Source organism: Dipteris shenzhenensis, chromosome 16, assembly GCF_047967505.1.
Source record: "Dipteris shenzhenensis isolate YYH24624 ecotype China chromosome 16, Dip_SZ_1.0, whole genome shotgun sequence".
Lineage (NCBI taxonomy): Eukaryota > Viridiplantae > Streptophyta > Polypodiopsida > Gleicheniales > Dipteridaceae > Dipteris > Dipteris shenzhenensis.
The window spans coordinates 44293914-44303770 of record NC_141611.1 but is presented as its reverse complement, the minus strand read 5'-3'; the positions used below and the strand labels follow the sequence as shown (position 1 = coordinate 44303770).

Below are 9857 nucleotides of genomic sequence, written 5' to 3'. Positions count from 1 at the left end.
TTTTTGAATGTCGCAGCATGCCCCTGCAACAAAGACTTGGCGGGCAGGGACTTGGACGGTCTGTAAAGACCCTTAGGGCCTTAGCAGATGGATGGGGCTAGCATGGGTTTAGGATGGGAATCTTTTTGTCACGATGGATTCCGAATGACTTTTCTCCCATCCTAAACCATGGCCTTTAGGGCCTTAGCACATGGACTGGTTTAGGATGGGACTAGGGCTGGAATGCTCTTTCCATCCTAGTCCCTTTCTAATCCAGGTGGCGTAGAACGAGACTAGAGTGGTTTTAACCACCACTTCTCCCACCCTGAACCCATCCTGGACTCCAGGGTTCATACCACATGGTAGTCTTTGGGACTTTTGCAGACTGCTCTTACCGCTACTCGTTGCTCCAACGATTGCTGCTGCTCCGGCAATTGCTGCTGCTCTGGCTCCCACCCGCTGGGAGGTGGTCTCCATAAAGCCCACAATGCTCAGGAAACACCTATCGTCGCTACTATACTAAAGGACGGGATCACGGAGGGAGTCATCGTCGGCCGGGGGGGGGGGGGGGGTTGCTACTGCAAGGCGCCTCTGTGTATCTTTTTTCTTGCTATCTTGGGCTGCAAGAATAAGACTTGCACTTGAAGGTCTTTGATTGGCTGGCAAATGAGAATAGATTTCATGGCACCATTGAGAAGGACATTTGAACGACTTTGCTCGGTTATTCTGGAGGTAAGTGAATCCAATGAAATGCTTAACGCTTTGGAGGTAAGTGAATCCAATGAAATTCTGGAGCTGCCTCGACGAAGCTCAAAATCCCACTGAAAGACACGTCCATGCCTTTGACCATGTACGGAAGCTCTATGAAGTTGCTTCCCTTTTTTGCAAGCTGATTTAAGGAGTCAATTGTCAACAATCAATAGCCCCTCAATGACCATAGGTAGGGAGGGGAATGGTGACTAAAATGAAATGGGAAGAAACAATTTGTGGGCTGCTCGTGCATCGGGGAGTCTTTCCCGGACCAAAATAAAATCACGGCCCCAAGTAGTAGTTTTGGCAAGCTTCTGAGAAGAGCTGTTCAGAATTGGGGTAAGCAGCGTGGACGATCTAGACGCATCATGCCAATTGCGTATGTCAGAAGGGAGGAATTCAATCCTTTCCTTTTTCCTTGAAAATCTGGAGAATTCTCAGCTTTGTTCGCAAAACCTTGAAAACCTTGGGGGGAAGAAGGTAGTTCAGTCTACAGCTCAATAGGGCGTCGACAAGTGAGTGCATAAGAGAGAGCAGAAGATAGGAACTCAGCCATGAGCAGCTACTGACGAGTGCACGTGGCAGTTCAGGAGGATTTAGAGCATGAGAATGTGATTCTAAATGTGAGCACTTTTCCCTCCAAAAAATGTGTCATATTTTCCTCGTCTAGATGTAGCATGCTTATCCCAATCATCAGAGCTGAGTCTCCGACTGAGCATGTAGCTGTTGATATGCCTTTATGATCCTCTATTTTGACTTTTGGGTGATGTCACGTTCATCATAACTGTAGAATTGTTTCTCTTGGTGGCAGGTATTGGATTGCAAGGGAAGCATGCCTTGTTGAAGAAAAGTTTGAAGAGGGTTCTACAAAGTTGACAAGTTGGTACCGTTTGATGTTGTAAACTTGGATGAGTGTCTAAATTCTGCACAGTATGTTGCAGCCTAGTCACAATCACGAACATATTTCTTTTTTAAACCGAGTGATCAGATCTTGCAGTTATTTGTTGGAATGAAAAAAGTGAGAATGCAACCTAAGTATGAGCAGATGCGCACTCGTGAGAACTTGTGGCTTCAAATTGCAATGAAGATGGTAGCCAAGGGTCACCCCAAAAGAGAGATAAACAACTACAAAGACAAGTGGATCCTGGAGCACACGAGGTATAACAATGAGGCAAAGAAAAAGCTACACCAAAGTGGATATGGAGACAAGAATGAGGTAGAGGGATCAGATGCCATTGGGTTCGAGGATGACGAGATCCTTGCAGAGATCCATGAGTACATGCATCATCGCCCAAGTTGTCACAAGTTGGGTTCCAGAGTGGTGCTGAGGGAGCTAGAGGCTCCACTTGTTCTGAGGAGCAGGTTGGTGAGGTATCAGGCCTTGGTGGGAAAAGAGCAAAGAGAAATTCAGATGGTTTAACAGACTCGGTGGACTCTATGGTTGAGGCCCTTACACATAATGCTTCCTCAACAACAAAAGTGATCGAGCAAGTCTCCCAAATGTTGCAGAGTCTACCTGCTGTTGCAAAGCCAGCCTCCAAAAGTAAAGCGGATGTGGCAAGAGAAATAGACAATAAGGTTTATGAGTGGCTGGTATCCCTTGGCAAAGAATGCCTTGCCAATTACTTTGCTGAGGCAATGGTGGACTGAACTGCTTAACTTTACTAGAATTTGAAGACTTGGAGAAGATGGGTTTACCAATCGGGCCACAAAGATTCATATGGAATAAGTTGAAGAAAATGAAGAACCAACTTGGCTCTACCGGTTCATAGCAGGACATAGAAACAGGCAGAGTTTAAACCCAACATAGTAGCATCTATGAGATGTCAGATGGAGCTCTACAATGTAGTTGCATGCATACATGAGGGTGCATTTTTCATACGCAGTTTGATACTATTTTGGTGTAATATGCTTCATGGCATTTTGTGTGTCCTATCAGTGGATCTATTGTATATATCACATGGTATTTTGGACTTGCAACATATGACATGGAATTTATGTATATCATTTTTGGACCTGCAACACATGACATGAAATATGTTACATGGCATTTTGTATATCTTTTTATCAAATCTATTGAATATATCACATCGTATTTTGGACCTGCAATATATGACATGAATTTTGATTGCAATATGTTATCGTCTTTTCTATGTAGTCTCTTATTTCTGCCCACATAATTCAAGATGGCTGTAGGAAGGAGGTCAAACTGATGGAAGAGAGTGCTAAATTGTTATTGCTCGGTGGACAGGGAGTTGGTTATAAATCATAAAGCATGAAAAGATTGAAGCATAATTATTAAAGTTATATTATAAATCATGAAAAGATTGAAGCATAATTATAAATCATATTACTTATGGCCATAAATCATGAAAAGATTGAAGCATAATTATTAAAGTTTGCTACAAATGTTTCTTCCACAAACATGTCCATCCCAAAAACTGGCAACTGAAAAGCTCAATCATCAGGATCTTCACTCCCTTAATTAGTTGTGGAAGTGATGGGTCTGCAATCAGTCTCTCCAACCTGCATGGCGCTAGGCATATTGTTCCATACACAGGACCCAAGCTCCCATGAATTGCTTATACCACTTACTGTTGCTAGCTACCCCTGCACATATATCACTGCAAAATAGTGTATCTAAACAGCCACCAAGCTGGTATATCTAAACATATACCTCCTGTTGCATCTGTTCAAGGCAACCCAATGCTTCATCACCAAGCCCCAGCTGTCCATATGATGTTAATCATGGCATTCCATGTGTTGGTGTCCAAGCTCTACCCTGCATAAAATCACTGCAAAACCTTGCTTGGTGGACAAGATCAAAGAAGTGAAGTGCATCACTGTAAAATCCATGCTGTCCATGTGATGTGATCATGGCATTCCATGCATTTATGTCCCTCTTTAACTATTCAATTATGTTTGAAGCTTCCTTTAGCCTATTCTTTTGCAAGAAAAGATCAGCCATGTTGTCTCGAATTTTTTTTGCATCCACATTAGTGTGACGTTAAGATTATTGTAGCGGTGTTGGACCCATAGCCCTAGCAAGAAAGGATGCTTCTGTACTGAGAGTTTCAGCTCGCAAGTCATCAATTCCAGCATCTGCAATAGCTAATTCAATTGCAATTGACTGCTCTAAATGAGACCTCCCATGGCGTCTTCGCAAGCAAGCAGCCTTAACAGCATTCATTGTGATTCTAGCTTCTTCAAGCCATGCCGGATCTCCTGGCTCATTCCTAGATAAGAACATGTTGTGAAGTGTGCAACATGTGCCCACCATCATGACACTAGTGTGAAGATCAACCTCCATTCTTTTAAGCAATCTTGATTTCAGCCTCCCAAAAGCTACCTCAACGCAAATGCGTGTGGAGCTTAATGCATAATTGAAGGCTCTTTGAGCAGGCTCAAGGTTTCCCTTATTTCGTTTATATGGGCACATCAACCAAGGCTTTGGAGGTGCAAAGGTTGTATCTCCAATGATCCAATACCCATTTCCATCAATGAGGCCATCTTCAGCTCGCCTATGTATTTGTGACAAGGCCAATGCCCTAGAGTCATGAAGGCTCCCACACAGTCCTGCATCTATATCCAAGAAGTATAGGTCCATGTCTACTGCTGCCATAAGATTTATTGAATAAAAATGCTTGTAATTGTAATAGTCTGCACCATGTAGACTAGGTTTTTGTATGGGAATGTGGCATCCATCGATTGAAGCAATGACTCTCGGAAACCCTCTAAAGGCCTCAAATTTCTCAGAGATCTTGCGTGCCCGAGCACCTATTGGCCACAAGATGTAGATATCTGTCCAATAAATAGCAATTATTTTCATTCCTAGGTGCACAATCTTGTTGACAGTTGTTTGACCACATAAAAATGTTTGACCAATGGAGCTTTCTGAGTCACCGTGTGTCAACCTCCATAAAAATATGGCTACCCTTCGACACAGAGAGATAACTCTCTAATTAGGTGCTACTTCATCACCCTCTAGCCCATAGGGTTGAAAATTTGTAAAGCATAACCACTCAAATGTATCTCTAGTGCATCTGAAATCCCTCCAAAATTGTTATGGACCATAATGTGGTAAAATCAAGGTATCCCAAGTGTCTATGTGGCAAAGTAGTAAATCCTTCACCCAAGTCCGTGGATGCCTTGCACGTCTTCTTCCCTTGATTTTTAGCACAAGCAAAGCAGCAATTTGTGTTCTCTGCAAATGCAACATGCAAAAAAACAGAAGCAGTTGCAATAGCAAGTGAACTTGATCCTCATCAAGAACATCATCCATGTCTCTTCTCTTAGGTGAGTTCTTGCTCAAACAAGCATTGCCTTCACGCTTTGGATGTATGCTGCCATAGACTGGATCTATGCTCTGAGACTCGAATCAGATTACTTAATTCATACTCTGCAACAGTGTGAATCCTCTCAAATCCGAAGCAGCAAAGCAAGCAAGGAAGGAAGGTAGATGATGAGCAAACCAGACACAAGCTCTAAAGTAGCAGCACCAACAGCGGCAGAGCTCAAAGCAGCTACAAACCTCTCTGAGTTGCAAATGTGAACATCTGTGTAGCTTACTGTTGGTCCTTCCTGTCGTCTCTTGCATGCTCCTCACGCATCACACCCTGTTCATCCTCGAGCTTACTGACATCAGAGCCCGTGCTCGCTTCTCCTTTTTCCCTCATGCAACTTGTAGTCCTTTGACAGCTTTTAACAGTTTCGAGATCCAATCTGGGCATATATTGCTATGAGTCTACAACCCCTCAACGCAATGTCAGTGATCTGCTCTTGGCTGCGGTTGGCTCAATGCCAACAATGCGTTCCCTTATTCTCTCAGTTTTCTTCACCGCTTGCGTCCTCCATCGCTTGCTGCTATCCAAGGTAGTCGCCTCTTCCTCTACACTGCCCTCACCCGTCCAATGCGACGCTAAACACTGCACCCTTTCCAATTATCAAGGAGTCTGGGTAGACAGAATGCCAGTCATGTTTCCCAGAGTTTATCAAAAGATCTGCGCTTTGGACTTGCTGCGCTCTGAAAGGAAGGCCTTTCGATGGAACACCAATGGAGACACATTGTCTTTCGCAACGTGTGCTCCAGACTTCAGTGTTCACAGGGTTTAAGGACTTCAGTGTTCACAGGGTTTAAGGGAATGCAGTGCTTAACCCAATGACTGTTATCACATGCATTCACAGGGTTTAGAAATGGAATGCCTTCTTTGTTTGACACGTCAGCAGAAATAGGATGGAGAAAAGTGTTTAAATTCCCATCCTAAACCAGTCCATGTACTAAGCCCCTTAGACCCTGGCAATCAGAGTGGGTTCCCTTTTTTACGGATTCCAAAACATAGGTGGATGACATTTGTCCTTGTCCCCAAGTGGTCCCCACTACCTAAACACATGAAATGGTGCCATGTGTCCTCTTCCACCTAAACCCATCCCTAGTTCTTTTCTTCTTTACACATGGTAGAAATTCCCATCCTATTTTTTCCCATGTGCTAGGAGCCCCCTTGACACGTGTTGACCTTAGAGATAAAATGCCTTGATAGAAATTCATCAAAGGAAACACCGCGGCTGTAATTCTTCACAGATGCCTCTTCTCAGGTCTGGAACAAGGAAAGAAAGCCCTCTAACAAACTCAACCTCCTCTTGTTTGTAGATTCTAACTAAGTAGCAACAGCGACCCGAGAAGAGGCAACGGCAGCAAATTCTTCTCTAAGAAGAGGCAATGGAAAAGCAAAGTTCTCTCTAAGATAAAGTTGACGGATCATCAATATACAATAGCCTGAAGACTGGGTAGGTCTCAATAACTAGCTAGTCAACCTTTCGATAGAAGTTTCCATCAGTATAACATACTGCAGCCAATGCATTCGAAACCCATAGTAGCAATCGAAGGAAAGCTAACCAACATAAAACGTAGTGAATTGCAATAGAATCTGAAAAAATAAGACCCCGAAGAGCCACGATAGCCAAGAGAAGAGTAAGAGTGGCTTGTTGACAATAATTCATTAGTTTAGAGAAGAGCCTGGCGATAACCACACACGATTGACTACAAAATAGTCACACTGCGACTTAGTGAACAACTCCATGATTGACAAGTAGCTTTCAACCTTAAGCAGGGCAATAGCACAAAGCTAAACAATATTTAGTCACAACATTGAGAATAGGTCATCCTTCAACCCCCCAGGACTGATCTCCAATTAATTGCTTGGTGATTCGTGGTTCCAATCCCCTTCTTGATTCGAACTTCTTCAGATTTTGCCTTGCTCTCTCTTTTTTTTTTTTTAATGCGCCTTCACTGGTTGGTGGAGTAGCCTCTCACTTTTGTGTTGCAGATCGCCAAGAAGAAAGCTTCTTTTTCTGAACTTTAGAGCGCTCTCTCTTTTTTTTTATAAATAAAATAAATCCTTTAAAGGGCCTTTGCACCTCGAGGTCCCTTGCTTGGTAAATATATATATATATATATATATATATATCAAAGAAATCCTTTGACTAGAAGACGCTGCGCATCAATCCTCAGAGTCCCTGAATTAAGGAGACATGTGCAGGATTTCAAAAATGATGGTGATGATGGATACGCCCAATCATTTTCAATCTTTTGCAGAAGCTGTTTTTGCAAAGGTGGCGCGATGGAGTCTGTAGAATAATTGCAGATTTGGTTGTCTGTGCGCGGGCAGAAGCTGCTGACTATAGGTCTATGGCACTGCGTGGGTTTGTGCGCAAAATTGAAGGAAGAGAGACTCTAGGAGAGTCTATAGCAGCTGTTGGTCCTGCATTCTGTAGATAGTTATGCACAGAGAAAAGACTCTTGAGGCTACAGTGAGGCATGCGGGCAACGTACAGATTCACAGATATCGAGGCTATAGTGAGGCGCGTGCAGAGGGAGATTCCCAAGACTAGAAGCGGCCAGTCTTTTGATGCAGATCTTGGTACTTCGGTGAACGAGCCGCGGACGCCAAGCTATTGAGCCGCTGCTCACTGCTGTCTCTTGAGTGATCTCAAGTCCCAAGGGTCGTGACTGCACAAGGGCATAGAATCTAGGCTGCGCTCTTGGAGTTGACTTCGAAACTTGCACGATTAAAGAGAACAAACTATTGCAGGGCTCCCGAGATGATGACGTCCAGCTAAGTACTTGGTGCGGTCTTTAAAATACAAAGCCTACGACTAGATGCACACATCCCTCGATACAAGCTTTCTTTCCCCCACGAACTCTATTTTTGCATATGTGTCCTATAGTTCTCTTCAAGACTTCTCTCCCTTTCAATTTCCACACGAGGGAGCTTCTCTTTTTCCCTCACAAGAGCGTGACCTAGGTTCTGATACCACTGAAACCAAAATGTTTAATGGGTACAATATCCCCCCCTAGATGAGTGGCTCACGCTTCCTCATCTAGAGTATTTATGATATTTCATAAAAGCACCAGAGAGCCAAAATTATCCCTCCCATCCAAAAATGAGGGATTTGCTTTACATAGCCATCTTAGGTCCCAAAATGAATTATGTCCTCAACAAAATATATTGCTCAACTTGTAATAATAAAACAAATACAAAATTGGCCCATGGCCATATATAATGCAATGTGCGACACCTCGATCGGTACCCTCGCACTAACTCCAATCCTCGCTATGAGTTCCATCACCTGTACTCAAGCTGCCAATCACATTAGTTATTAACAATCAATTGAACGAATCACCGAATCAACCAATCCCAACATAACCGCGCTCAAAGTACAATAATCAAGCACAACACCAATAACACTAGTGACATCAGTAGATGTGACTTTTGCGCTGGCAATAACTAGCATGGCCATGGGCTGCAGATGCCCGTGACAGACACATGGCAGCCAGTTGTGTAGCATTGTACATTGCTACATGGGATGTTGTGCAATCCACTATCCAAGATGAGTAGGAGCCCTGAACTAGGGCTACCCTGTAAGGCTGGTGTAGGACTAGATGGCAAAGTCTGTACAGAGCATGGAAGGGACTAGCCAGGTCGACAGTAGGTCCTCAGGTCATGCTGGTTACATGCATAGTTACTATCAAATGCATTTGCTTGGGTTACCAAACGTTTGGAAACATTTGAAAAAGGGGCGTTTGGAAACTCCAAACCAACCCTGCTTTGCAAGCCCACGTTTGAAAAGTTTCGAACGTTTAAAATATTGGATGTTTGAAAACCATGTTTGAAAAAGCCCTAAAGTCAAAAATTGCATCGATTTTTGTGTTTTTTTGGTGCGCCTGTACTTCCGCCGTTTTGGACACCATACCTGTGTACCCCCCGCATGACACATCCCAGCTCTCTTGAAACCTCTGATCTGCAAGCAAACACAAGAACACACACAACGTGAGAAAACTGAGCAGGCTACTCACCACCCAACCACGACATCTACGGGATGTGATCCCGAATCAGGAGATGCCCCCTCCGAGCCATGAGCTGAACTACTCCCAATCAGATCCAAACCAGCTTGGTGTCCCATACCACCAGGTGGCGCTGTGAAGCCTGGGATTTGCTGCTGGGCCTTGGGCTACGCTATGATGCAGGCGCACGTCCGCGACTCAATCCAGGATCAGACCTAGCACATGGGAACGAAACTTGCTCCCATCGGCTCTCTGAGAACTGAACCTCTGGGCCCCTTATATAGACTCGAGCCCCAAGCGCCAAAAATAGCAAAGACCTCTAACTGGTTCATACCCTTGCCACTCAACCCGAGAATCAAGCCTGCTTAGCTCTAAGCCTCCCCAGGCTACCTGAGCTAGTCTTGTGTACCCAGTACACGTCGGATACCAATCCGTGCACATGACATACTCCCCTCCTCTAAGAACTCACTCCTGAGTTCGCTAAAAAACTCGGGAATGTCCTCTGGAGGTTCTGTAATGTCTCCCATGTTGCATCCTCCTCAACACGATCCTTCCACTTGATCTTGTATTCCGTGATAGTTCTATTACGAATCTATCTTTCACGAAATTCAAGAATACACTCAGGCTCGTGTGAAATAAAAGTCAAATCTGTAACTTCTATTATTTCTTGAGAAACAAGTTGATCATCCGTACCCAATACTTCTTTCAGTCTACTGACATGAAAGACTGGATTTATTTTAACATCAGGAGGCAATTCTAGTCGATATGCAACTGGTCCAATTCTTTT

The 9857-nt window shown here is 43.9% G+C and overlaps 1 long non-coding RNA gene across 1 annotated transcript; it reads left to right on the top strand.

Moving 5' to 3' along the window:
* The first annotated feature begins 204 nt into the window (after window positions 1-204).
* On the top strand, window positions 205-2016 carry LOC147893010 (uncharacterized). Its single transcript, XR_015542370.1, has 3 exons — window positions 205-711; window positions 1541-1608; window positions 1718-2016. It is a non-coding gene; the product is annotated as an uncharacterized LOC147893010 (long non-coding RNA).
* Window positions 2017-9857: the final 7841 nt, after the last annotated feature.